The sequence below is a fragment of the Schistocerca piceifrons genome, chromosome 3, assembly GCF_021461385.2.
Source record: "Schistocerca piceifrons isolate TAMUIC-IGC-003096 chromosome 3, iqSchPice1.1, whole genome shotgun sequence".
Lineage (NCBI taxonomy): Eukaryota > Metazoa > Arthropoda > Insecta > Orthoptera > Acrididae > Schistocerca > Schistocerca piceifrons.
Genome location: NC_060140.1, coordinates 857,451,970 through 857,479,369, shown reverse-complemented (window position 1 = coordinate 857,479,369; position 27,400 = coordinate 857,451,970). Strand labels below are relative to the sequence as shown.

General features: G+C 43.7%; 1 protein-coding gene and 1 long non-coding RNA gene across 2 annotated transcripts in view; both read left to right on the top strand.

The window, feature by feature from the left end:
• The window catches only part of LOC124790030, a 413,333-nt gene extending 394,653 nt beyond the window's left edge, over positions 1-18,680 (top strand). The window contains exon 4 of the long non-coding RNA XR_007016206.1: positions 18,602-18,680. This is a non-coding gene — a long non-coding RNA (uncharacterized LOC124790030). The remainder of the gene's footprint in view (positions 1-18,601) is intronic.
• A 179-nt stretch (positions 18,681-18,859) lies between these two features.
• Positions 18,860-27,400, top strand: part of LOC124789528 — a 154,580-nt gene continuing 146,039 nt past the window's right edge. The window contains exon 1 of the mRNA XM_047256922.1: positions 18,860-18,961. The gene's annotated coding sequence lies outside the window, so the exon portion shown is untranslated. The remainder of the gene's footprint in view (positions 18,962-27,400) is intronic.

Genomic DNA, 27,400 nt, shown 5'->3' with positions numbered 1-27,400 from the left:
CCCTCGTACTGTCACGGATTAATGGGCAGCCCTGCTGGATTCATGGTGTCAGTTACCTCCAGCACTACCTCAGACATTAGTCGTGTCCATGTCACGTCGTGTTACGGCACTTCTGCGTACTCGCGAGGTCCTACACGATAAGGCAGGTGCACCAGTTTCTTTGGCTCTTCAGTGTATAGAAGTCCTGAATTTTCAACCGTTGTCTGAAACCACTTGGCATGTACACTGAGGTGACAAATGTCGTATCGGACCTGCTTTTGCGCAGCGTAGTGCAGTAACGCCAAGTGGCATTGAGTCAACAAGTAGCTGGAAGACCCCTGCAGAAATATCGAGCCCCGCTGCGTCTGAAGCCGTCCATAATTGCGAAAGTGTTGCCCTTGCAGGATAATGTGTACAAACTGACCTCTCGATTACGTCCCATAAATGTTCGGTGGAATTCATGACGGACCATCTGGATGGCCATATCATTTCGCTAACGGTCCAGAATATTGTTCAAACCAGTCGCGAGCAACTGTGGCCCGGTGACATTGCTCATTGTCATTGGGAACATGAAGTCTATGAACTGCTGTAAATGGTTTCAGTACGTTCAGCTGCACCAGAGGACCCAGCCCATTCCATTTAAACACAGCCCATAGCATTATGGAGCCACTAGCAGCTTGCACAGTGCCATGTTGACAACCACGGTCAATGGCTTCGGTGGGTCTGCGCCACGCTGAAACCCTACCATCATCTCTTACCAGTTGAATTCGGGACTCATGAAGCCACGGTTTTGCAATCGCCTGGGGTCCAGCCTACATTGTAACGAGGCCAGAAGAGGCGCTGCAGGCGATGTGGTGTTAGCAAAGGAACTCGCGTCGGCCGTCTGCTGCCGTAACCAATTTATGCCAACTGTGTCGCACTGTCCTACCGAATACGTACGTCCTACACTCATTCCTGCGATTATTTCACGCAGTTCTGCTTGTCTGTTAGCACTGACAACTCTACGCGAACGCTGTTGCTCTAGATCGTTAAGTGAAGGTCGTCGGCCAGTGCGTTGTCATTTGTCATTATCTGCGCACTCTTGACACTGTGCATCTCGGAATATTGAATTTCCTAACGATTTCCGAAATGGAATGTCCCCTAGGTCTACCTCCAACTATCATTCCGCGTTCAACTCCGTGAATTCCCTACATGCGGCCGTGATCACGTCGGAAAACTACAAATGACAGTTCCGCCGATGAATTTCCCTTTTATACCTTGTGTTTGCGATACTACCCCCATCTGTATATTTGCATATCGCTATCCCATGTCTTTCGTTACCTCAATGTATACACTGATGAGGCGAAACATTACATCCACCAATATAACCGCATGTTGGGACCCTTTTTTATCGGAGTGCAGGAGCGATTCATCATGACGTGGATTCGCCAAATTCCGGAGGTATGTGCTACCTGGTGTCTACGGACGAGTCACGCAATTCCAGTGAAGTACGGCCCGGTGGTTTGTTGAAGGCTTGTAACTGGCTCCCAACTGTAGCACGATTCTGGCCTTGCGACATGGACAGTTACATTGCTAGAAGGCGGTTTCGCCGAGCCGTTCTAGGACATATACGAATGGTTGTATCGTATTAAGTATTTCTTCGCCATTTCTTTGCAAGACTCACTGATTGATAGAATTATCACTCCACTTTAACATGTCTCCAGCACCATACCTGAAATGTTTCAAAAAATTTCATTCCACTTTTGCCTGGGTTCCATGTTTCAGTCATATAGCTTTATGCTCTAACTGCAGCTCTTAACCACATTTTACTCACAACAGTATTTATGACCTTTGTACAAAGAATTTTTTCTTCTGTTCACGAACGTTGCTTTTGCTACTCTTTGTTCCATATCTTCTTGGCTTCTTCAGTCTTCAGTTATCTTACTTCCTAAGTGTTTGTGTGATCTTCCTTGTTTCGTTTTATTTTCTTTCCCATAATTTTGATGTTTATTTCTTCAGGTTCCGTAGATTTCTGTCCGTTTTTTGAGTTAATTTCCATTTCTTACTCATCCCTTTCCATGTATCCATAACTTTTAAGATTAATAATTTCATCTGGAGGTAGTAGAGCTCCGTCAGCTGCAGAGTTAAACAAGTCTCTCTTCCATTTATACTGATTCCTGCTCAGCCGTGTTAGCACTCGTTTATTGCCTGTTCTATGTAGACGTGGAATAGATGTCCGAAAGAACAGATATCATCTTCATATAGTTAAGGCTAACCGGCCATTGACCTTCTTCTGTGCGAATGCACACGTACTGCCCGAACTCTTACGGGACTTGGTAAGATTGTCTGCCGCGAGTAATGAGTGTAATGGGCAGGGGCACTACGAATGTAGTGTGTGGATATTAAGTTGGTGTGGGTCTCACGGGGAGCGTGCAAAGGATAAGTCCCTGCAGTCGCACTATCCTCTGTGTCCTCGGTAGCTGAGATGGATAGAGCGTCTGCCATGAAAGCAGGAGATTTCGGGTTCGAGTCCCGGTCGGGGCACATATTTTCAACTGTCCCAGGTGAGGTATATCAACGCCTGTCGACAGCGTAGGGTCTTGATTTAATTATCATTTCATTCTAGAGCGCTGCAAGGTCACCGATGGTATACCATTTTACCATCTTCATATAACTGTTCTGGTTCGCAATAAAACATTTTCATATGTTGTTTCCAGCTATCAGCCACTTGCTCATTTTCCATAAATATTCTTCCTTTCTTGAAGCAGATTGAATTGCTGTCATCTTTTCGTTTTCCAAAATGCTTTCTTTTCTAGTTATGTGCCTTATAACTTTTTTTTTAATTCACATATGGCTTCCAGTCATTTTTCTGTAACTCTTTTGCTTCCGCGTTAAGTAAGTTTCTTACTTTATTGTATTCTGATTCATCTTCCCCTTCGCGCTTTCTTCTTAGTTCTTTTATTGCTGTTGTTTGCTCTTTTACCCATAGTTTCTTTCCTTCTTTTGTGAGACACTTATTGTGTCGTTTGCTGCAGTTATTACTGTCTTTTAAATTTTCCCAAAAGAGGTTTCTTGTGTGGCTAAATTTCACATCATTTTTGTAATTCTCTCTCACCCCCCCCCCCCCCCCCCCCGCGCTTAAAATTTTTAATTTGTCTGTTGCTCAGTTTTCAGGTTTTGGTTTCAATGCGCAGTTTACTGTCAGTTGTAGTTTGTACTGCACTGCTAGTGAGTTACGGTCGCTGCACGTATTATCAGCTGCAGAGCAGTATTCACTTTGACTTGCTTTCTCAGCTTAAGGATCGGGAAACTACCGCCAGGACGGCTGAGAAGAATTTCCGTTGTACTGGATCTCATTACATGACTTCTCTTTCGGTTTTGAATTTCCCACTATCATGATGAGTATAATCGAAGCAGCAACATTCGTGTGTATGTTCTTCAGGGAAATAACGTAGTAGGACTGTTAAGAGATATTTTCCGTAAATACAGTAATAAACTTTCACAAACCCTATGAATACCATGGGAAGCGTTTATGATATTCATTTTTCCAGTGTATGAATCAGGTCATGAATTACAAACGTTTCATTGCCTTTTCAAAAGGGAATGCATTTGTAGGTGATGGTTATTTTGGTGAATACTTCGTATCTTGCAGAGAGAAGGATGATACATCACAATTCGTTTTTTTCCCTTGTCTTTCTCTTTTCTTGTGCAGTGGAGTTATTACAGCTTTGTTACAGTTTTTGGGATTTGACTACTTCTCCAGACATTCTATAAACAAATTTTCAATTTCAGTTTGAATGACTTTTCTTCCAACTTTAATCATCTCTACTGAAACACCTTCACCCCCTCTCCATTTTTTGCTATATCGAAGCGCTTTGTCCAGGTCATCTGGCATTTCTTGTGCAGTGTCGTAACTTCCATTAGTAGTTGTAATTTTGATTCGTCTGACGTGTACAGGGTAACAAAATATACAAATTTCGAGGAGTTGGAGATCATCGCAGCCCTACTATGTCGTTAACAAATAAGTGTCCCGAGGAACGTGCTTTGAACTGAAATGCAACCAACGTTGTTTGGGATTGGTTGCACTTGCTGCTTTGACTTCAATTATCATTCAGCTGCACCCAGTTTCCTAAGTGCACAATTAAGTTATAGTGAACTGGCCAGGTATTATAAATTACTGTACCTGATACGAATTGATTCTTTTATTACAAAGTTTATTTCAGCAAATTCCATAACCACTGTTCACTGGTGCTTATTATGAGGCTGAATCTTTATTAACAGCAAAGTACTGTACCGATATTGCTTCAAAGTATTAAAGTCTGTAGACCGATTACTGAGCCCCTGTACAGTATAGATAACACACAGTAAAATTTCAAGGTTCCTGAGCAATGACGCAGCAAGTGACTCACTGTTCGACAAACGAAGCATAAGTAGCGATTGTTCAATGAACAACGAAAATTATGATTCCCAGCTGTAGATAATATAAATAATTAAAAGTTCTGACTGAACCACCAGTTAGCCGCGCGGTCTAGGGCGACTTGTCACGGTTCGCACAGCTTCCCCCCCCCCCCCCCCCCCCTCCCCTCCCCTTTTCCATCGGAGGTTCGAGTCCTCCCTCGGGCATGAAGTAGTGTGTAAGCTTAGAGACCGATGACCTCAGCAGTTTGGTCCCATAAGATCTTACCACAAATTTCCAAAAAATTTGAACCACCAGCTAGTTACAGATTAATAAAAGTTCCGATTGGGAATAACTGGAGAAAAACTTTAAAATTTGACCGCCATTCAGGACCGGAAGTATTAAAAGTTGTCAGACACGCACTTGGAAAACCTGGCGAAATCCGCGAATCCACCAAACGCTACATACGAAGCAGCGTTTGATTCCACTAGCACATAGCCCATTCACTTTGCCCGAGGATACAGCAGATACACCGGGTCTGGGAGGACGCTGCTTGGGGAGACAGCCCTCCCCATCCCTCGTAATTCCACACCGCCCTCTTACGACGTAGTACGCATTACTTAGAGTTACAGAAGTAGAGAGAGGTGGAATGAAAGTCGAGAAACAGCTTAGCGTCCCAGTCCCGCTCCTTGAAGGATAACTGTGGGACCAGAAATCGACCGTCGAGGACACGTTGCTCTTGAGACGTAGATGTGTGTGCTGTATACAGCTGCTGCTGCTGCACATTTCCCGGGTCCACAGGGAGAAGCGCGCGCGCACACACACACACACACACACACACACACACACACACACAGTGTGTTATCGACAGGACGCGCAACCAGATACGCGGCGGCCTGTGTTCCGGGAAGTCTGCTGCCCTCTGTCGTTCACAGCTGCGTCCCCCTACCCCCTCCAATCATCACTCTCTTCCTCCCTCCTATCCGCGAGCAACCACAACGAGTCTCGAGCCGCCGGCTGACACCCTCAGATAAACATTAGTGTGGTGAGCAAGTTTTTTTTATATAATAAAAAAAACCTTGAGGCGGCCAAGGTCTGCGCCGGACGGGGTGGCACCTTTCCAACGAGACGTGAGATTTGACGTTTAAGACTGGCTTGCAAGCGCAAGCGCTCAAAATACTGTAAGCCACTGCATCAAAAGCTGTACTGTCGCTCGCAACTGCAGGACCTGCCTGCCAGAAAGTGTGTCCAACCGCGCGGCGTGATCACTAGACTGCGACTGGAACGCGGTACCGGCAGTGACTGGGCGTGCGCGTGGAACCGCCGAGCGGCACCAAAGCAGCGCTTCCAGTCTACTGTTTGATTACAGACTGAAGCAAGGCCGATTCCTATAGCGCCATAAGTATTGGAGTGTGGGAGGAGATGTAACAGTTTGCCGTGGAGGAGCGCTCACGCCGAGGGAAATATCGAGAACCGACCACGAAAAAGAAGTCTCATTTGTCTCGTTTTGGAGACACGGAGATGACTGATGATTTTCATGTTGGCTATTCATCGTTAAAGATAATAGCCACTAAACTTCGGAAAATCTTCTCCTGCCTCTGTTCAGTGTATGTCTAACGTATCATTCCGACAACCATATGTTGTGCTGTGCAAAACATTTTACTTTACTTATATTTTGAGTCACTGAAACATAGAAATCTTGGTGCTCTTCCACGTTATACGGACGCATCGCAAAAAGTGGCAAGAAGGAATGTAGATACAGGGTAAGTCAGGAGGAAAGGTATATGCTTTGAGCGCTGATAATATTAGTGATTCTGAATAAAAAATTTCATATGGGCATATGCCCTATTACGAATGGTATCCGAGATGAAACAGATTTAATGTACATTGTTATTTATTATCTGTATTATTCAACCATCGTCATTGCTTACAACCTATTACGGTAGAGGAAGTTATGACGAACAGTTTGATATAGGGCATTTGTAGTAAATCGATTCGGGAAACTACCTGAATTGGCTTACAAAAGCTACCTAAGCTGCAGCGCGTGGTCGCGTCGCACGATTTTCAGTATTCTCGCGTTTTTTTTTTTTTTTTTTTTTTTTTTTTTTTTTTTTTTTTTTTTTTTTTTTGCTTAAACTATTGAAGCTAGAAGCTAGAGAAAAAAGAAATGACTTCTCTCTACGAAATTTAATTTAATATTGTACTCGGACACGTTTTGGCTGGGGTGTGTGCTTCCGAGCTATTAAAAAAAAAGTATCAAAGTGATACTGAATGTATCTCGGAAACCATTGGAAGTACGACATATGTTCATACGAAAGCTTTTTTTGGTTCAGAATCACCAAAGCTATCTATCAAACCATATACCTCCTGACTCACGCTATTCTTGGGACTGACGAATTTAGCAAATTTTGTTGTAATGTCCACGGAAACATTAAGAGAGATCAGTATATGGTTTGGTGTAACTGTTCTGTCAGGTACCGTTGCTTCATTCGTGGGGTGGTCTGTCGCATAGCGAACGAGAAAAGACTAACGAGCGAGTGTACTACGAATATTACATTATGATTGTGTGACAATAAAAATATGCAAACTTTTCTTCTGCTGTGAGCGCCATAAAATTCTTCAGTTTAGCTGTGAGAAGTTCTTCATTCTACAATAATAGTACGAGACATTGGTTCAAATGGCTCTGAGCACAATGGGACTCAACTGCTAGGGTCATAAGTCCCCTAGAACTTAGAACTACTTAAACCTAACTAACCTAAGGACATCACACACATCCATGCCCGAGGCACGAGACATTATTGGCTGGACATTACATGATCCCAAGTCACAGGACACAACGTTTATACACTTTTTTTTTAAGCCACCACTGTACCAGGCTTATATGTACCTACATAATCGTTCACAGTTACGTAAGGCCTACTAGTTACGAGTAAAACAGCTTCATTCGAGCAAGCAATAAAGGAAACAAAAGAAAAATTCGGAGTAGGTATTAAAATCCATGGAGAAGAAATAAAAACTTTGAGGTTCGCCGATGACATTGTAATTCTGTCAGAGACAGAAAAGGACTTGGAAGAGCAGTTGAATGGAATGGACAGTGTCTTGAAAGGAGGGTATAACATCAACAAAAGCAAAACGAGGATAATGGAATGTAGTCGAGTTAAATCGGGTGATGCTGAGGGAATTAGATAAGGAAATGAGACACTTAAAGTAGTAAAGGGGTTTTGCTATTTGGGGAGCAAAATAACTGATGATGGTCGAAGTAGAGAGGATATAAAATGTAGACTGGCAACGGTAAGGAAGAAGAGAAATTTGTTAACATCGAGTATAGATTTAAGTGTCAGGAAGTCGTTTCTGAAAGTATTTGTATGGAGCGTAGCCATGTATGGAAGGGAAACATGGACGATAAATAGTTTAGAGCAGAAGAGAATAGAAGCTTTCGAAATGTGGTGCTACAGAAGAATGCTGAAGATTAGATGGGTAGATCTCATAACTAATGAGGAGGTATTGGTTCAAATGGCTCTGAGCACTATGCGACTTAACATCTGAGGTCATCAGTCGCCTAGAACTTAGAACTAATTAAACCTAACTAACCTAAGGACATAACACACATCGATGCCCGAGGGAGGATTCGAACCTGAGGAGGTATTGAATAGAATTGAGGAGAAGAGAAGTTTGTGGCACAACTTGACTAGAAGAAGGGATCGGCTGGTAGGACATGTTCTGAGGCATCAAGGGATCACCAATTTAGTACTGGAGGGCAGCGTGGAGGGTAAAAATCGTAGAGGGAGACCAAGAGATGAATACACTAAGCAGCTTCAGAAGGATGTAGGCTGTAGTAGGTACTGGGAGATGAAGAAGCTTGCACAGGATAGAGTAGCATGGGGAGCTGCATCAAACCAGTCTCCGGACTGAAGACCACAACAACAACAACAACAACAACAACAACGTGGTAAGGTCTTACGGGACCAAACTGCTGAGGTCATCGGTCCCTCAGTTTACACGCTACTTAATCTAACTTAAAGTAACTTACGCTAAGGACAACACACACGTCCATACCCGAGGGAGGACTCGAACTTCTCACGGTGGGAGCCGCACGGACCGCGTCTCAGACCTCTCGGATACCCCGCGCGGCCTTCAATATTTAATGATGTTCAGCCATGTAGAATGAAGCGACAGAAAAACTTACAGCAGTACGGCGAGACATTCAGTATTTGCATGAAGCTGCATAAATGATCTGGTAGAAAGCGTCGGAAAATCAATATTTGAATAAAATATCGCTTATCAGTTTCAAACAACAGACGTTTAATAATTGCAACCAAATTCCGGCTTGATAGTTCTACACCTGGTAATGTCCAAACGATCCTCCTCAGAAAGAGAAAATCATTTTCTTGCCGTACTCTGTTCAATGGCTTTATCTGTACATACGCCACAAATGTTTCTGGCTGCTTCCGCTCCTGTTAGTTCTCTACTGAACTCAAACAGAAGAATTCGTCGGAAATGTTCAGATTTCTCCACTTGGCACTCCCCTTTCTAGCGCCCACAGCTCCACTCACTATCTCCAAATGACAGAATATAAACTCAAATAACTGCAGTGAACTACAAATAAAAATGGCAGGCGATGAATAAACGCATAGCCACCGGAATACCAACATGCAAAACAAAAACGCTACGAACTTGTACACCAACCTAATATATTGTGTTCTTTCATATAATCAATTTACGGATTAGGTCGTGATGCCAAAGGAAGAAGACACATTAGAAAGACTAATATTTTAAGTAAAACAATTAAGTTATAGCTAGTTAGTCAACAGGATTGTCATCCGTTTCCACCTAAACTTTTCGATGCATCCTCTTCTGAACACAACATTAACATTTTAAAACGTTTCATGCATATTCCGTTTTCCATCGTGTCACATTCGTCAGATTAATCTCCGTTTTGTAAAATTATAAATTTCTTCATGGAAGAGAACAGAATTTCAAAACAATATTTTTCAAGTGAATCGCATTGAATGACAGATCATTGATTTCCGTTACATGCAATTATTACTACCTTCTGTTCAGTCCAGTGCAATAACTACAATACAGTACTAGAAGCGATTTGTGCCTTTTGACAGACAAAACAATCCTAACGTTTTACGTCACTTTACGGACATGGCTTTCATGTCATTTGTGTACTAAAATGGGCACAGGATACCTCGCGGTTGCCGTGCGTCAGCTACAAGATCGCGTTGTGATGGCTTCCATTAGCTCAACACAAATCGTAGTGAAACGGTCTTGGAAGGTTCTTGAGGCTTCATTGCATCATGTTCCGTAGCATTTTGTCAATGTCTGGACCACAGAGGTTCTTTTTATTTATTGTGACCGCTTTTGGTTCTCTTCGGGAACCATATTCAAATACAGAGGCGAAAAATAAAAATAAAAATCCAGAATCTTGTGTACAATTGTATATGCGTCCTTCGTGTTGCCCTGTTCCCTTTTCTTCTAATTTTACTGTATTTATAATTGCCAGTGAAAATGAATATGTGCCGTGGGTTCACAGACAATTCATTTTTCTTTAGGGCCAAATGTCGTTGTGTCACTGTTTTTTAAAGTACAAGAGAGATCCAATAAGCAGTTTTCCGTATTTTACAAAAAAGCATTATGCACGTTTTATCATGCTCAAGTGATTTTATTAACATTGTACAATGCGTCTGCTACTTTCTTACATAGTCGCCATGTTTTTCAAGCATTTTTGGTAACGTGATACAAGTTTTCCGAACCAGTGTTGTACCAGGTCGAGTCTTGTGCTCGTCTTGAGGAAACTGAGAGCTACCGTAAAGAGAAAGCGTCCCGGACTTCTGTCTCACCAAGTTCACTTCCTTGGTGATAACACTCGGCCCGTCGCAGTTCGAATGACCCAGGCGGAACTCGGAAGATTCGACTGGGAAGTGTTCCCGCATCGTCCATATTCGCCAGATGTTGCCCCAAGTGTTTTCACATGTTCCTCCAACTCCAAGGTCGTATTGAAGGACTCACATCAACAGTGAGCAGTTGGCTACGATCACAGTACCAGAAACAATAGAACACTGGTTTGGAGTAACTTGTCATGTTACCAAAAATGCTTGGAAAAACGTGACAACTGTGTGAAAAACTAACAGAAGCATTGTACAATCCCAATAAAATTACTTGAACATGATATAGTGAGTGTAATGTTTTTTGTATAAAATAGTGAAACGTACTTAATGGACGCATCCCGTACTCGGCATTTCTATTAATGGTTCAAAAATGGTTCAAATGGCTCTGAGCACTATGGGACTTAACATCTGAGGTCATCAGTCCCCTAGAACTTAGAACTACTTAAACCTAACTAACCTAAGGACATCACACACATCCATGCCCGAGGCAGGATTCGAACCTACGATCGTAGCAGCCGCGTGGTTACGGACTGAAGCGTCTAGAACCGCTCGGTCACAGCGGCCGGCACTTACTATTATTTTTACACATCTAACTAAATATGTAAATATTTGTTGTATATACAGTGTGAATCAGGAAGATATGCAAATATTTTAAGACGTTATTCTACAAGCACAACTAAAGAAAACAGTTCTTATCAACATAGGTCCACAAATGTTTAGTTACGGAGTTACGGCTAATAAAAGATTTTGTCCGAAATATAGCAACTTCGCTAATATGAAGGTATTGCAAAACTGTAAGAGATTAAAGTAAAGCACGATTTCCATTTACTTTCTTGTTATTGATCTAGTGAATCTAATAAAACATGTCCCAGACGAGTATCTGCAGTAGTTTTCCAGAACATCCAGAGAAACAAAGACGTAATTTGGTAAAATTTTTAATTTATTAACTACTTGGTCCAGTTTGTGTTTTAAATTCAAGACAATTGCACAAAGTTTTCAACAGAAGTTGTAGAGAATTTAATTTTGGAAAACTGATGGTAATAACGTTAAGTGAAACTATATGAATGTGTCAGATAATCTGCTTTTATTAATTCCATAGCACATGTTAAGCTGGAAAAAACAAAGCTCATTGTTAAAGAAGTTGTACATTGTACACACAGCTTCATAATACATTCACAATAAATGTTCAAAAATGCCTCCACCGAGTTCAATGCATTTAGCTGTACGTGTATGAACAGATTTTGTTGCACGTTTCAGTTTCACAGGGTTGTTCTTAATTTCATGTATTGCATTCATCACATGAGCAAGTAATGTCTCACGTGTATTGACTTTGTCCTCACAAACTATGTCTTTCATCCATCCCCATACACAAAAATCCAGTGGTGGTTTTTTTTATCTCGTTTTGTTCGTAATTTGTTGGTCGTGTATGTTCGCGGCGGACATCCCATGACATCTGTTAAAGTTCATCGTTGATCCGTTCACTCAGTTTTCTTTTTTTCTTTTATTGTCTTTTTTTTTATTGCAGAGGGTAGCTAACCCTCTGACGGAACACGCTGAGATACCGTGCCAGGTGTTAAATCAGGCAATTTCGGTGGCCACATTAGCGAAGTTGCTAAATTTCTGGCAAAATCTTTTATTTGCCCTAACGAAACATTTGCGGACCTATGTTTATATGAAGTATTTTTTTTAGTTTTACTTGTATAACAACATATTAAAATATTTGCACAGCTTCGTGAATCACACTGTTTAATGAATTTTTAGTCAATGTCGGTTATTGTACGGTAGCTTTTAATTTTACAAATCTTGGATAAAATGATAAAAATTAATGTTAATGAACCTCTATTTTGTATACAAAACAACAAAATGACGCATTATTTTGCGACTGCATGGTTCTGTTTCATGAAATGAGTGAGAGACAGGCTGAGGTTCCTGTCAAGCTCATAGACAATGACGCGACTTCGTTGTCCATGGTTGATCACGAAACCGCAGTGCTTTAATTTAAATATACGCGCCCTACAAGCCGTGTCAGCTAGTATGCCTATTTTAATAACTGCTTTCATAAGGCGTCATATTTTGGGGTAATTTATCATTAAGAGAAAAAGTATTCATTGCACGACAGCGTGTAATCAGAATAATAGCTGGAGCCCACCGAAGATCACCTTGCAGACATTTATTTGAGCAACTCGGGATATTCACAGTACCTTTGCAATACATAAAGTCTCTTATGAAACTTGTTATTAAAATCCATCCCAATTCAAAAATAACAGCGAAGTGCATAGCTACAAAACGAGAAGAAACGACGATCTTCATTATTCTGGGTTAAATCTGAATTTGGTACAGAAAGGGGTGAATTATGATGCCACAAAAATCTTTGGTCATTTGCCAAATAGCATTAAAAGTCTGACAGATTAAAAACAAATGAAAAGCATTTCTGAATGACAGCTCCTTGTACTGAATAGATGAATCTTTAGATATGAAGTAGTAACTGTGAAAAATAAAATCGAATAAAATAACTTAATTAGTTCATGTAAGGAAAACATATGTTAAAGTGAAACGTTCCACATCATTACGAAATGTCGTATTCATGATCTGTGCAGCAAGTATTAATGTACACTACTGGCCATTAAAATTGCTACACCACGAAGATGACGTTCTACAGACGCGAAATTTAACCGACAGGACGAAGATGCTGTGATATGCAAATGATTAGCTTTTCAGAGCATTGGCACAAGGTTGGTGCCGGTGGCGACACCTACAACGTGCTGACATGAGGAAAGTTTCCAACCGATTTCTCATACACAAACAGCAGTTGACCGGTGTTGCCTGTTGAAACGTTGTTGTGATGCCTCGTGTAAGGAGGAGAAATGCGTACCATCACGTTTCCGACTTTGATAAAGGTCGGATTGTAGCCTAACGCGATTGCGGTTTATCGTATCGCGACATTGCTGCTCGCGTTGGTCGAGATCCAATGACTGTTAGCAGAATATGGAATCGGTGGGTTCAGGAGGGTAATAACGAACGCCGTGCTGGATCCCAACGGCCTCGTATCACTAGCAGTCGAGATGACAGGCATCTTATCCGCATGGCTGTGACGGATCGTGCAGCCACGTTTCGATCCCTGAGTCAACAGATGGGTACGTTTGCAAGGCAACAACCATCTGCACGAACAGTTCGACGACGTTTGCAGCAGCATGGACTGTCAGCTGGGAGACCGTGGTTGCGGTTACCCTTGACGCTGCATCACAGACAGTAGCGCCTGCGATGGTGTACCCAACGACGAACCTGGGTGCACGAATGGCAAAACGACATTTTTTCGGATGAATCCAGGTTCTGTTTACGGCATCATGATGGTCGCATCCGTGTTTGGCGACATCGCAGTGAACACACATTGGCAGCGTGTATTCGTCATCGCCATACTGGCGTATCACCCGGCGTGATGCCGGCCGGTGTGGCCGTGCGGTTAAAGGCGCTTCAGTCTGGAACCGCGTGACCGCTGCGGTCGCAGGTTCGAATCCTGCCTCGGGCATGGATGTGTGTGATGTCCTTAGGTTAGTTAGGTTTAATTAGTTCTAAGTTCTAGGCGACTGATGACCTCAGAAGTTAAGTCGCATAGTGCTCAGAGCCATTTGAACCCGGCGTGATAGTATGGGGAGGGGGGGGTCATTGGTTACACGTCTCTGTCACCTCTTGTTCGCATTGACGGCACTTTGAACAGTGGACGTTACATTTCAAATGTGTTACGACCCGTGGCTGTACCCTTCATTCGATCTCTGCGAAACCCCACATTTCAGAAAGATAATGCACGACCGCATGTTGCAGGTCCTGTAAGGGCCTTTCTGGATAGAGAAAATGTTAGACTGCTGCCCTGGCCAGCACATTCTCCAGCTCTCTCACCAACTGAAAACGTCTGGTCAATGGTGACCGAGCAACTGGCTCGTCACAATACGCCAGTCACTACTCTTGGTGAACTGTGGTATCGTGTTGAAGCTGCATGGTCAGCTGTATGTGTGCACGTCATCCAAGCTCTATTTTGACTCATTGCCCAGGCGTATCAAGGACGTTATTACGGCCAGAGGTGGTTGTTCTGGGTACTGATTTCTCAGGATCTATGCACCCAAATTGCGTGAAAATGTAATCACATGTCAGTTCTAGTATAATATATTTGTCCAATGAATACCCGTTTATCATCTGCATTTCTTCTTGGTGTAGCAATTTTAATGGCCAGTAGTTTGTGTGAATGTAGGAGGATTGCATTAGGCATACTTCAGTGTCTGTTCCTCTTCATAACACATTAGAGTCATACTAAATTCTCTGGAAGTTCGTTGTATTTTCCTACGGTAGTTCTAACGATGATTTCTAGAGAGAAGAACTGTTCATAATAATTTGTGATATAAAAGGTGAAAAAACTTACAATGTCTAACGAGAGCCAATTCACAGCTTACAAAAGCGTCGTCTTCTGTTTAGGTGCTACTAACCGGGCCAAATAAAAGTAATTAGTAGCACCCACCCCCACCTCTCTTCTCCCAGGTAACGTGACGCTAACGCCGTGTAGCACCGCCCTCTCACCCCGAAGTTCAGATAGGAAATATGTCCAGAGATGTCTCCAGACACGCCACACCCAGCTGGAGCCGCTCGTTGATCGCTGGGTCCTGTACAGCTGCCAGACCGCGCGTATGTTGACTGGTACGTTTCACCCTCTGTCCCAAACAGTCGCGGGCATTTCCCGAGGGACTGAGATGGGGTGATTTAGCGGACCGGCCGAGGTGCGGCAGGGCACCTAAGGCTTCGTTAGACCAGGAACGTAGGGCGGTGTTTTGTGGAGACGGCTGCTGTCATCTCGAAGACGAGAGTCTGCGTTGAACAGTTATCACCAGGGTATGAAAGAAATGGTAACACTCGGCCGGCCAGAAAGTTGGAACGAACATCCTGGTTAACGTTTCAGGGTGGCCTGAATCACTGTATAGACAAAACAACCCCGAAACGTCGCAGAACCGACCGCGGCCTCCACGCAAAACGCCTCATTCGGCCGTCGCTGCACTGTCCGCCCCGCACCGTATGAAAAGGGTCCAAACCGCCACCCCTCGGACGGCCTTCAAGTCAGCCTGTGTCCAGTTCACGCGTTGTTTGGCCCCTTGAAGACTCGCGGCTGTGTGTGACTTCCAGCACAGGCCTTCCGCGATATACCGAAGTCCTAATGTGGCCGCGTGGTGTAGCAGACAGTAAGAGCCGCTTTGCAATAACAACTGGTCGCTTAATAACATGAAGTACAGCTTCTCAGGACGGTGTCCACACAACTCGAAAGCAACTGAAATGTAGGTCCACGACGATGCCTGGCAGCTGCTCACACAGACCGAGTGGCGAGGAGCAGGGAGGGTAAAGCCGTCGGCACACGGATCGTGCTGTCGAAAGTTAACGTTGAGCATGCCGAGTCAACGCGCTGCTGAACGCTCAGGAACGATGCGACTTACGCATACGGTACGTGGCCCCCAACGTTGTATACGCGATCGCAAAGCACTCCAGCGGCAGTTGAGGGATGCTTCTAGTTCGTAAATCACACTATTTACTCAACAGGCTGCGTAAAATTACCACGTTAGTTCTATTAAAAGGCACATTTCCTCCATTGTTCATATCCTAGTCACGTTGTTCTGTATGTAATATACACAAATAAATACTTCAATATCGATGTACATGTCTCAAGACAGAAAGGAAAGTACCATGTCTAATCAATAAAGATACAGGCTTGTAAAAGTTCCATTACAAACAGTGTGACGAATTTTCAATAGTTCTCCACATAAGATAAGCACTATTTTATCTTTCCCACATTTTAGTAAAACCCTAAGGTCATTCTTACTTGATCACTGTTCCTGCCCAGTGGCAGAAACTTTACAACATGTAAATTACGAAACTCAAAAGAAAAATGAACAAAATATCTTTATACAAGTAGCGCAAGCTGTCCTGTAGATTAAGCCAATCGAACAAACTCACTCCTCAGGAAAAGGTGAACTTATATTTGCGTAACATCAAATATTGTAGTATATACTTACATTAAACTAATAATAAAGCGTCAGGACCTATTATATACGCGAATGTTAGGAAAAAAATATTCAGACTTGGTGAGACGCGAATCATCATCAGATCACCTTTCTGGTCATGTATCATCAACGCTACTCACTACGCTTTCTTTTTATAAATTTTTTTTTGCATTTATGTGTTCAACTGAGACATTTATAGTTTCGTTTCATCAGTGTCAAGAGTCTGATTTTGTTCGTAGTTGATCGCTGTGTGGTCGTTGCGGACGTCAGATGACATCCGGTCAAGTTCGTTTGCTGATCGTTCCACTCAGTTTTTTTATTACAGAGGCCAACCAGCTCTCTGACCGAACACGCTGAGCTACCGTGCCTGCTAAAAGAATTATTGTCACTTGCGTATTATGAGCGTATGTCATCGCTAAACTGACAACAATTAGTTTGTGGCGAATTCTAAGATGTTAGCACTTGCTAAATGCTTTAATCGTAGCTATATTACTAGCTGAAATTTAATTATAACAAGTTGTACTAAGAACAATGTATTTTTGGTGGATCCTCAGTGTGTCGCTACCCTCAAATGACATACTCTCATAATACGCAAGTTACAATAATTCTTTTGCCACTAATACGATGTATCTCATTAATTTATTGCAACGAATCACGCAGTTAACAACGGCTTTTCGAGTGATTCTGAAATTACTGGTGCTCAGAAACGACATATATAAGATATGCTTGAACTGAATGCCAATATGGCGCCTCACAGCTCAATGCTGAAGGGAGATGGCGTGCATGTGACGTAGGTGGCGTTGTGCTATCTGATTGGTCAACGCTCAGACTCACTCTCAGAATATTTGACATGCCAGATATTGCTCTGCGCGTTCGGAAAGACTCCCGAACGTGCTATTCCACACTATGACGTCAGAAACTCGGCACGCTCAACGCTCGGATGTACGGTCATTGTGCCGACGGCTTAAGGCTGGTAGCTCGCGGGCGGTAGGAAGCTGCTGTAGCAAAGCGGTGCCGCGAGGCGCTGCCAGGTCCACTGAGAGCGCGGCCGTGGAGAAACCAGGCGAAGGCACGGAGGAAGCAGGCGTCGCGCCCGCTGCGAGCGGCCGCAGTGGCTCCCATGTCGGTGGACTCCTCACCGCCCGACATCGGCCGGAGACACACGCCTACTAGTAGGTGTTCTAGATGCTTCTGAGCAGGTGGTGTTCACGCACCCCGTAAGTCAGCTGCGGAGGCTGAGAGGAGCGGTCGGTACGAGTTTCACACCTTCTAGAGCGCTCAGAAGCGATCAGTGTGCTGGTTTAAGGCTGTAACTAACATTTTGTTCGGAGGGCTTTTGCTCAACGAAGGAGAGGCAGGAAATGCATCTGCTAATTGCGAATTTGGAGACCTGTTAATTGACGCCGCCCGGGGTGCCCGAGCGGTTCTAGGCGCTACAGTCTGGAACCGCGGGACCGCTACGGTCGCAGGTTCGAATCCTGCCTCGGGCATGGATGTGTGTGATGTCCTTAGGTTAGTTAGGTTTAAGTAGTTCTAAGTTCTAGGGGACTGATGACCTCAGAAGTTAAGTCGCATAGTGCTCAGAGCCATGTGAACCATTTTTTTGGTAACTGACATTTTAAAACGGGTTGTACATATTACGGTTCTCGTTTGTCATCCATTTTTGTAGTTTGGTTTGCTTTTATCTAAAACATTTGACAAGGAATAGTAAATACTTTTTTACATTAACGAATAATTTGAGGTTGAAATGTAAATAACGTGTTAAATGAAACAAGTTTACTGCTACCTGTCACTGTTTATTTATCTCCACGACACGTTTCAAAGGTGTATACCTCAATTGTTTACAAAATATGACACTATACATGTGATGTGTTACGAAAATAAAGGAACCTGTCACTAGTGGAGACAGTGCCACAAGTTCCTCCAAAAACATCGTAACACTATACAGACGCATCTCATTTTAACAAATGTAAATCAACCTTGATGAAGGCTTAATAGACCTTTGAAACGCGGCGTGGAGATAAGTAAAAGGTGACTGGTAACAGCAAACGTGTTGCTTCATTTGATGTAAAGCCTAACCTAAAATGTTTGCAGCTAAAAAAACATGTTGTTGTCTTATGAAGAATGTAAAAAGATGATAGGTCAGAGCAGAGATTTGTTAGTGCCATCACAGACTGTGACTGGCGGTGAATACCTAGGACTGGTTTCTGAGACCTGTTGACCTCTGGTCGCAACAAAATAGTTCGCAGTCAGCAGTAGAGAAATGGTGTTGCATTCGAGTAGAGGCGCGGGAGTGAGAGTGGTTTGTCTGGCTGTTGCAGGACCCGGCATGAAGTCTGGCTCTACGGCGGTGGAGGCGGCTGTACCGGTGGCCGCCCCCCGCTTCTGCCCCCGGAGGCGGGAGCGCGAGCGCGCCATCGCCCCCGGTGTGGCGGCGCTGTCCGCCAAGTTCAACGCGCTGTCCGCGGGGGCGGGGGCGGCAGCGGTGGGGCCGCCGCCGGGGGTGCCTTCCGCCTCTGCCGCTGCCTCCACTGCAACTGCTGCCCCCGCTGCCACCCCCGCTGCTTCCGCCCCCGGGCCGCCCCCCAGCAGCTCCGTCAAGGCGGCCGTCCGCATCTTCGAGCAACAGCAACAGCAGCCGCAGAAACAGAAGGAGAAACAGAAGCAGAAGCTGGTGGCAGGTGCGTAGTGTGTCGCTTCTAGGCGGTTAGTTGCATACCGTACGCAATCACTACTAAGTTACGAGTATTCCACAAGACTTCAATTCAGCCTTACTCGAAGAGGTGTCTTGCAATGGCTTTTTATCCATCAGCAATTACAATCTACCACTCTAGAAACCTCAGGTTCCTGAGTACTACCTTCTACTATGCTTTGCTTCAGACTCGTTTCAATGATAGCAACAAATACTCGAATAAAGAGAAGACGCGAGTGCGAGACAGAACTCGTTCCCTTCTGTACGCAGAAAACTACAAATTATTCCTCGTTGCACTGACAAGTGTAATGCGCCACTTGCTCCTCTGTACATTCTGACATGCATAAATACTACTACTATTTGCTACTTCTAGACACAAGCTCTACAGAGCCTTCTCGTGGTTTACTGCAGCACCATTGAACTGTCACTTTACGGTGACGGTTACCGACGAATTAACTGCTCCCTGGCGACGACCGCGCGAACCACTCGCCAACTGTCTCGTGTTCATTTCACCTACTACTGTCCCAGCTGACATTTATATACCCTTTTTCAGGGACTCTTAGGATTTTACCGTGGCTGTATTGATTCCCCCGTTTCCATTGAAGGTACTTTTAACGGCCGAAGTCTTTCCAAAAGCTTCGCGAACCTCCTCCCCACCTGGGCTAGCATTTCCTTCTTTTGGCCTAAGTCAGCTGGCGGTAACCATTTCCGTTGCTCACAGCGTGTTGTCGCCCCAGCAGTGACCACGGCCGCAAACGTGAAGAATTTTTGCCTCGGGTGTGCTAACCGTAGCGCTAGTTCGCTCTCCTTCCCGTTTCTCATTTGCAGTGCGTCTCTCCTGTGCCGTGCCTGTTCCTTTCCACTTAATAAAATTCCCATTATTTTCATAGCGTCCACGATGGTTTCTCTTATCAATGACATAGGACCTCTTATACACTCATGCTCATAAATTAAGGATAATTGCAGAATGTACACAAAACTGGCGCTAACGGCATAGGCACATAGGCACACACAAGACACTGATCTGTTAAGTCCACGGTATTGGTGATAAGTTGAGAAAACCGTCCCGAAACGCATGTGCTACAAAACACCACTGTTTCCTGCGCATGTACCCCAACATCAATATGGAATATGATCACCATGTACACGTACACAGGCCGCACAACGGGTTGGCATACTCTGGATCAGGTGGTCGAGCAGCTGCTGGGGTATAGCCTCCCATTCTTGCACCAGTGCCTGTCGGAGCTCCTGAAGTGTCTTAGGGGGTTTGAAGACGTGCAGCGATACGTCGACCGAGAGCATCCCAGACGTGCTCGATGGGTTTTAGGTCTGGAGAACAGGCAGGCCACTCCATTCGCCGGATATCTTCTGTTTCATGGTACTGCTCCACGATGGTAGCTCCATGGGGCCGTACGTTATCATCCATCAGGAGAAAGGTGGGACCCACTTCACCCCTGAAAAGGCGGACATATTGATGCAGTGTTGTAGCCATGTACACTGCTGTTACTTTTGAATTCATTCGGATTGTTAATAACAAATTTCATAAGTGAATATACATATTGTGAGGATACAGCGAAGATCTCTAGCTCTTTAAGCAAGTGTCTGCAGGATGATCTTGGATGAGCTCCAGCAATTATTCTGATCACACGCTTTTGTGCAACGAACACTCTTTTACTCAATGATGAGTTACCCCAGAATATGATGCCATACGAAAGCAGAGAATGAAAATAGGCGTGGTAAACTAATTTACTGAGATGTATATCGCCAAATTTTGCAATGACCCTAATAGCATATATAGCTGAACTCAAACGTTTCAGCAGATCCTCTGTGTGTTTTTTCCAGTTCAACTCATCAATGCATACACCTAGTAAAGCAGTGTGGTGTCCAAACCGATCTTCCATCCAGACATGAGCAGCGTGCCAAGGCGATGTTTCGTGCAAGTACAGCCAGTGAATTAGCATAATTTATAGTGCCGGTTTTGTTTAATGTTAGAATGAAATCTGTTTCGTTTCAGCATTATCCAGGGCCTTATGGCAATCTTGTAGCTGAAAGCTGGTAGCACAATAAAAGGAGTTCCCCGAGTATTCATCGCTGTTTTCCCACCGTGACTTTCATAGAACGCGTTACAGCGTATCCAGTTAAAACGCCACGGATGACTGTTCGATCGTGGTGTTCGCTTTAGCGTCAGTAAGGAAAACCTATTTCGCCTTATCTGAACTAGACGTTACATGGCGGAAGGTCAGTGTGAGTGTGTGGTGTCCGTGTAGATGGCAGCACTGCAGCCGAGACAGAAGTCGGCCGCGTCTTCTCCCGCTTTGGCTGCAAGGGAATCGCGGAAGTGGGAGGACGCGCGCAGTCTTATTCTGCATCGGCCATCCAGTAGTGAACTGCCGCCGCAATGACGCCCGCACAGGCAAACCCTGCGCTGCTGCAAGCAGGCTGTAAGTACGCGGCACAGCAGTGGCGCCGACGTATCACAAACAATGTTTATTCTCACACTCTGACAGGCACATTACCAACGACCGATATCGATTATATTGTACCCGCGTTAAGATTTTTTGAAATGTACACTTGCGATCTGTCCCGCGAAAAACCGTCGTGCGTTATCGATGTTCTGAAACTTTCGCTCGCTGTCGTAGTGTGTTGTGGTCGTACGCTTCCGCAGCGTCTCTCTCTCTCCCTGCACAGAAGTGCCCAGTTCTCTGCCGCATGGAAAAGGTGAGTAGCTACAATCACCGTACCTTCAGCCCCTTTCCCAACTTGATGCACGTTATGCCGTAGCAGTTGTGGCGTGTGTACCGCGGTGCTTTACACAGGCTGTTAAACAAAATCCATATTTTGAGAGGTGCTAATAAGGACCAAAACAATACTAAAATGTCCACCTATACTTGGGTTATAAAATGCATACCTAAGAACCATGAGCATTTCATCTTTGCTACTGTGACTTTCCTATTATGAACGACCAAAAGAATGCACTTACCACTATAATGGAAGTATGTTATTCTACATGGGAAATGACAGGCTTCCTGTAGAGATTTCTCACAAGTGTTGTTTTACAGTAACAAAACGTGCTTTCATTTGTTTACTGTATTCTGTGGAACGTTCGTAACAGCAAAGAATTCGTAATAAAAGAGAGATGCTTCACAGTACTTTACAGCCATATTCACAGGGTCTTTTTTCTTGTTTTGGCCCGTACTACCGCATCTCAAAATATGGAATACATTTTTCTTAACACCTTGTATACTGAGACTAGTTCCACGAGACGGAAATTCGTTGTTCTTTCCTTTGGTGCTGGTTACAGCGTAAAGCTTAGTTTACACGACGACACTAGGTTGCAGGCAACTGCGCTACCAGCCACTGCGCATGCGCAACTCGTCGTTGAAACTAAACACTTTCGGCGTGTTCCAACTTTGGCGACACTAGTTGCATGAGTTTTGAGGTTGTGTGTGTTCGTAGAGTGTGGACAAACTGAAATATGACGTGGGGGAACGGAGAATAACGTTCACTTTTTGGATATCTATGCTTTGCATAGGTGTTTGTGGGATTTCGGTGATCGTGATTACAAAAATAAGTAACAAATTGCTGCTCCTGAGACCTTCACGTGCGATCAGGACATAGTGTGACAATATCTGAGCTGCAGGGCAAAATTTATTGAATTAGGAGCACATATACAACTGAATTAAGAAACACACATGCAAATGTAATTCTAGCTGCGGGAATGCTCTCGTCTACAAGACTAAAATCCCATCATTCGAGTTGACCGACTCTTTTTTAAAAGGGATGTTGTTGACAGGAGGGAAGGCTACACAAATCGAGAAGCTAAATTCTTTATTCAATATTCATCTATTTAAAACGTCGCTGCAGTGCTCCCCATTTACATATGTTATAATTTTGAAATATTGCCACTGTACAGAACTATCTTCAAGAGAGTAGTCTGCAAACCATTCTCTTCTTAATGCGGCCTGCTTTGAATAATTACTGCTGTTAATTTTAATAATTATTACTGTTAATATTAATAATTATTTGTGTTAATGAAAAAGGGTAATCACCAACTAAAACCGCATCTTATAGCATGCCGAGTGTTCTCGATTGTAATGCACGCAATGTGATATGTAATTTCAGTTCTGGCGACAGTGCTTCACGCGTTACATATCTTTATTCCTTATCGCATAATTAACTCTATTTAGAAGAAACGTGAACAGTTCTGGCAACATTCTAAGATAATTAAAAGGACTTCTTAGATCTTCCATTATAAATTATTTCAGCAAGGAGGCAGAGCAATCGAGCTGACGTCTATTCTTCATCCAATCACGAATCTAAACATGTTTCTTACTTTTTTCTTATGCAGCGATTCCACGCAACAAGCTTTAACTGCATCACAGCTCGTGCGACGTGCAGCTGCCAAAACTTCGCTTCCGACACGGCTAAGGAACCCACAAAACGACGAAACAAGTGTATACTGGTTTCGCCGTGTCTACAGTCAAATATGAAACCATTTGCGTGCAACTCATTCCACGGAACGAGTGGCGCAACCCAATGTCGTCGTGTAAACTAGGCTTAAGAAAACGAGATGGAAACCATCGTACGAGTTGCTCTTGTTTGAATTTTCCGACTCTTCGTGGTTTCCGCAACCGCGCTGCGAATCAGTGCGAAGTGTGTCACAGAGGTGCTTTTTGTTGCACAATACATTAGCGTTTCTTCCTGTTACATTCATCTGCAGTAGCGACTGTTTGTACGTCTCTGTGCGAAGCGCTGTTTGCCCGGTTTTTAATGCGCTGTCTCTACGTCCTGGACATATTGGGGCCGAACAATATTCGTAGATTTCACCCTAGTTCCCAGAGTTCTCGGAGCAGGTTGTCACGAGGTCCGGCAGCTGAGACTGTTGAACACTTCTGTCACATTCTCTCGCCCGTCAAGTCTGTGATGAGTCACACCGCCGTCCTTCGTACACACCACAAGTCCGCTGTACGGGTCCAGTACATGTCTGTACAGTCTCCCCTCTGTTGACGGGCTGACGTGGTTTCTATCGATGAATCGCGGCCTGGCATTTCCTTCGGTCCGCATCTCGGCGCACCGCTACTGTCAAATATTTGTACGGTGCGAGTGGCTTCGGCTCTGGTTGTGTGACTCATCAGTGCTGCAGTCACGGGGCGCTGCGCTCTGCCGACGCGGAGCCAGCTGTAGTCTTCGCACTAGGGTTGGTTCCATCGAGACCTAACTGGATATTTCTGTCATCATCATCATCATCATCAGTGTTCAGCCTAAAGGCAGGTTTTCACATGGTAGTTCTCCAGGCTGTCCGGTCTTCTGCCATCCTCTTCAGGTCTGCATAATTTCCTTTTCCCTTTATGTCGTCTATCATCTTGTATCTCCTTCTTACTCGGTCTTCTCCCACAAACCAATCCTTCCAAAGCATCTACTAGCAAGCACTCCCTTCTCAATGAATGTCCCAACCAGTTCTTTTTCCTTTCTCTTACAACCTTCAGCAGACATCTCTCACCAACCCTTTCCAATACCTTTTCATTACTCACTCTTTCCATCCAGCTTATTCTCTCCATTATCTTCCATATCCACATCTCAAATGCTTCTAACCTTTTTTTCATCCTCTCGTCTCAGCGTCTATGTTTCTGCCTCATATAGTGCCACACTCCAGACAAAACATTTGCCAAGCCTTTTCCTTAGTCCTTTATCTAATTTGCCACATAAGAGTCTCCTATATCTGTTGAATGCCTCCCTCGCTATGGCAATTCGAGTTTGCACCTCCTGGTGACATCTCAAGTCTTCAGTTATTGTGCTTCCGAGATATTTAAATTCACTTACTTGGCCAATGTTAGATTGTCCTATTTTAATATTGGTCAGTCTGCGTCTTGTACTGATGACCATACTCTTTGTTTCTGCTGTGTTTATTTGCATCCCATATTCCACACAAACTTCATTCAGATCTTTGGGCATGTTATTCACTGTCCGTTCACTTTGTGCCACTAATACCATGTCATCAGTAAATCTTATACATTCTATTCTCTTTCCACCAATACATATTCCTCTTTTCCCATCTAAGCTTTTCGCAATAATCTCTTCAAGGTATACGTTAAACAACAGTGGGGAAAGGCAACAACCTTGTCTAACAGCTCGTCCATTGCTGCTTCCTTCTGACATTTCATTTCCAATCCTTATCCTTACTTTCTGATGTAAATATAGATTCTGTATCAGTCGTCTCTCTTTCCAATCTACTCCTTTCCTCTTCATAATATCCATCAGCTTGTTCCACTGAACTCTGTCAAAAGCCTTTTCTAAATTTATAAAAACAGCAAAGATTTCTCTACCCTTTTCCATATATCTTTCTCCTACAGTTCTTAGCAGGCCGATAGCATCTCTTGTTCCTTTTCCTCTTCTAAAACCGAACTGCTCCTCTGCAATCCCTCTATCCAGCTTGCCATATAACCTTCTATTCGACACTCTCAGCAAGACTTTTGCTGCATGAGAGACTGATGGTCCAGTGCTCTTCACATTTTTTAGTAGTTCTCTTTTTCTGTTGGTATTATAACTGTTGCAGCGAAGTCCTCAGGCCATTCCCCTTTGTCGTATATCTCGTTACAGAGGTAGACTATTTCTTTTCTTGCCTTGTTTCCCAGACTCTTCAACAGTTCTGCTGGCAAATCATCTATTCTTCATCTCCTTTTCTACTTCTGCTTTCAAGATGGTAAATCTCTTTCCATCTTCCGGCACATATTGCTCCTCTTCAACCTTAATTTCGCTTTGCATTTCATCCCCCTTATACAGACATTCAATATATTCTTGCCATCTGTTCAAAACCTCCTGTGGTTCTTCTGCTAGAGTACCATCCGCTCTTTCTATTTCCATGTTATTCCTCTTTCTTTTACGTTCAAAAACTATCTCACTAGCCAGTCTATACATCATTTCATACTTTCCTCCTCTCTCCATTTTCTCTATTTCGTCGCATTTCTGTTTCATCCATTTTTCTCTTGCTTCTTCAGTTTCTCTTCTTAATTCATTATTCAGTTTCCTGTACCTCTTTTTGCCTTCTTCAGTTTCTACGCTTTTCCACTTTTTGCGCTCTTCCATCTTTTTTAAAATGTTTCCTGTTATCCATTCTTTCCTGGTGCTTTGGGATACTCTAATTCCTAGTACTTCTTTGGCAGAGCCCATGAGTCCTTCCCTCATTTTTATCCACTTGTTATTAACACTTTCATCAACACTACCTCTTTGCCATTTTTCCATAAATCTCCAAATCTGATGCCTTTCCTATCTCTTTGATCTTTGTATGTTTAGTCTTTCCTTTGCTTTACCTCTCCAGACTTTTTTCAACTTCACTTGTATTTCTCCTATCACTAGGTTGTGGTCTGAATTTATATCCACTCCTGGATAAGCTTTAGCATTCCTCAAACAGTTCCTAAACCTTTTTTGTATCAGGATGTAGTCTAGCTGATATCTTTCCCTATTCATATTTAATATCCATGTGTAACGTCTCCTGTTGTGGTGTTCAAATAATGTTACCCACTGTTAATGAATTTTCTTTACAGAAACTAATTAGTCGTTCACCTCTCTCATTTCTTATTCCAAATTTTCCTACTGTATCTTCATCTCTTCCTTCACCCACCACTGCATTCCAGTCCCCCATGATGATGATGCAGGCATTTCTATTTTCTTTCTCGATAAGTTCTTGTATTTTCTCATAATATTCTTCCACTTCCTCATCTCTGTGCTGGCTGGTTGGCATATATACCTGTATTAATACCAAATCTTTTGAACTACCTTTCACTCGTATCATCGTCAGTCTTCCATCAATATATTGTATCTTCATTACCTTATTTTTCAACTTTTGCCCTATCAATATTCCTACTCCTTTTTCACCACTCTTGATTTCACCTGAGTAAAAGAGTTTATAATCTCCATTTTCTATCTTCCTATTCTCTCCCCATCTCATTTCACACAAGCCGAGGGCATCTAATCTGTTTCTTTTCATCTCCTGTTTTGCATTCTCTAGCTTTCCTGCCTGCAGAAGTGTCCTCACATTCCATGTTCCAATCCGTATCTTTCCTCCCTTCGCCGTCCCTTTCTTCCTTTCAAATATGTCTACTCTCAATGTATTCCCCTCCCGGAGATCCGAATGAGGGGAAGTTTTAACTCCGGAATCTTTCACATGGAGAGAATGTAATGTGGTAGTTTCCCGTTACTTTCCACATAGGCAGTAGGATGTCCAGCCTAAAGTCAGCCGCTCACTATGAGTCAGACGCTGTCTGTAGCCGCCCCTCTGGGGTACAGTCGCTACTTGTACTCTTTTTGTACCCAAAGAGAAAAGGTGCCTCTTCCGCCAGCTCCGCCGTACCGAAGTCCATCTTCTCTGCCTTCGCTGCCGTTGAGGTCTTCACCGTATCCCTGGGAAGGGGCCCCCACGAGGTACTATCAC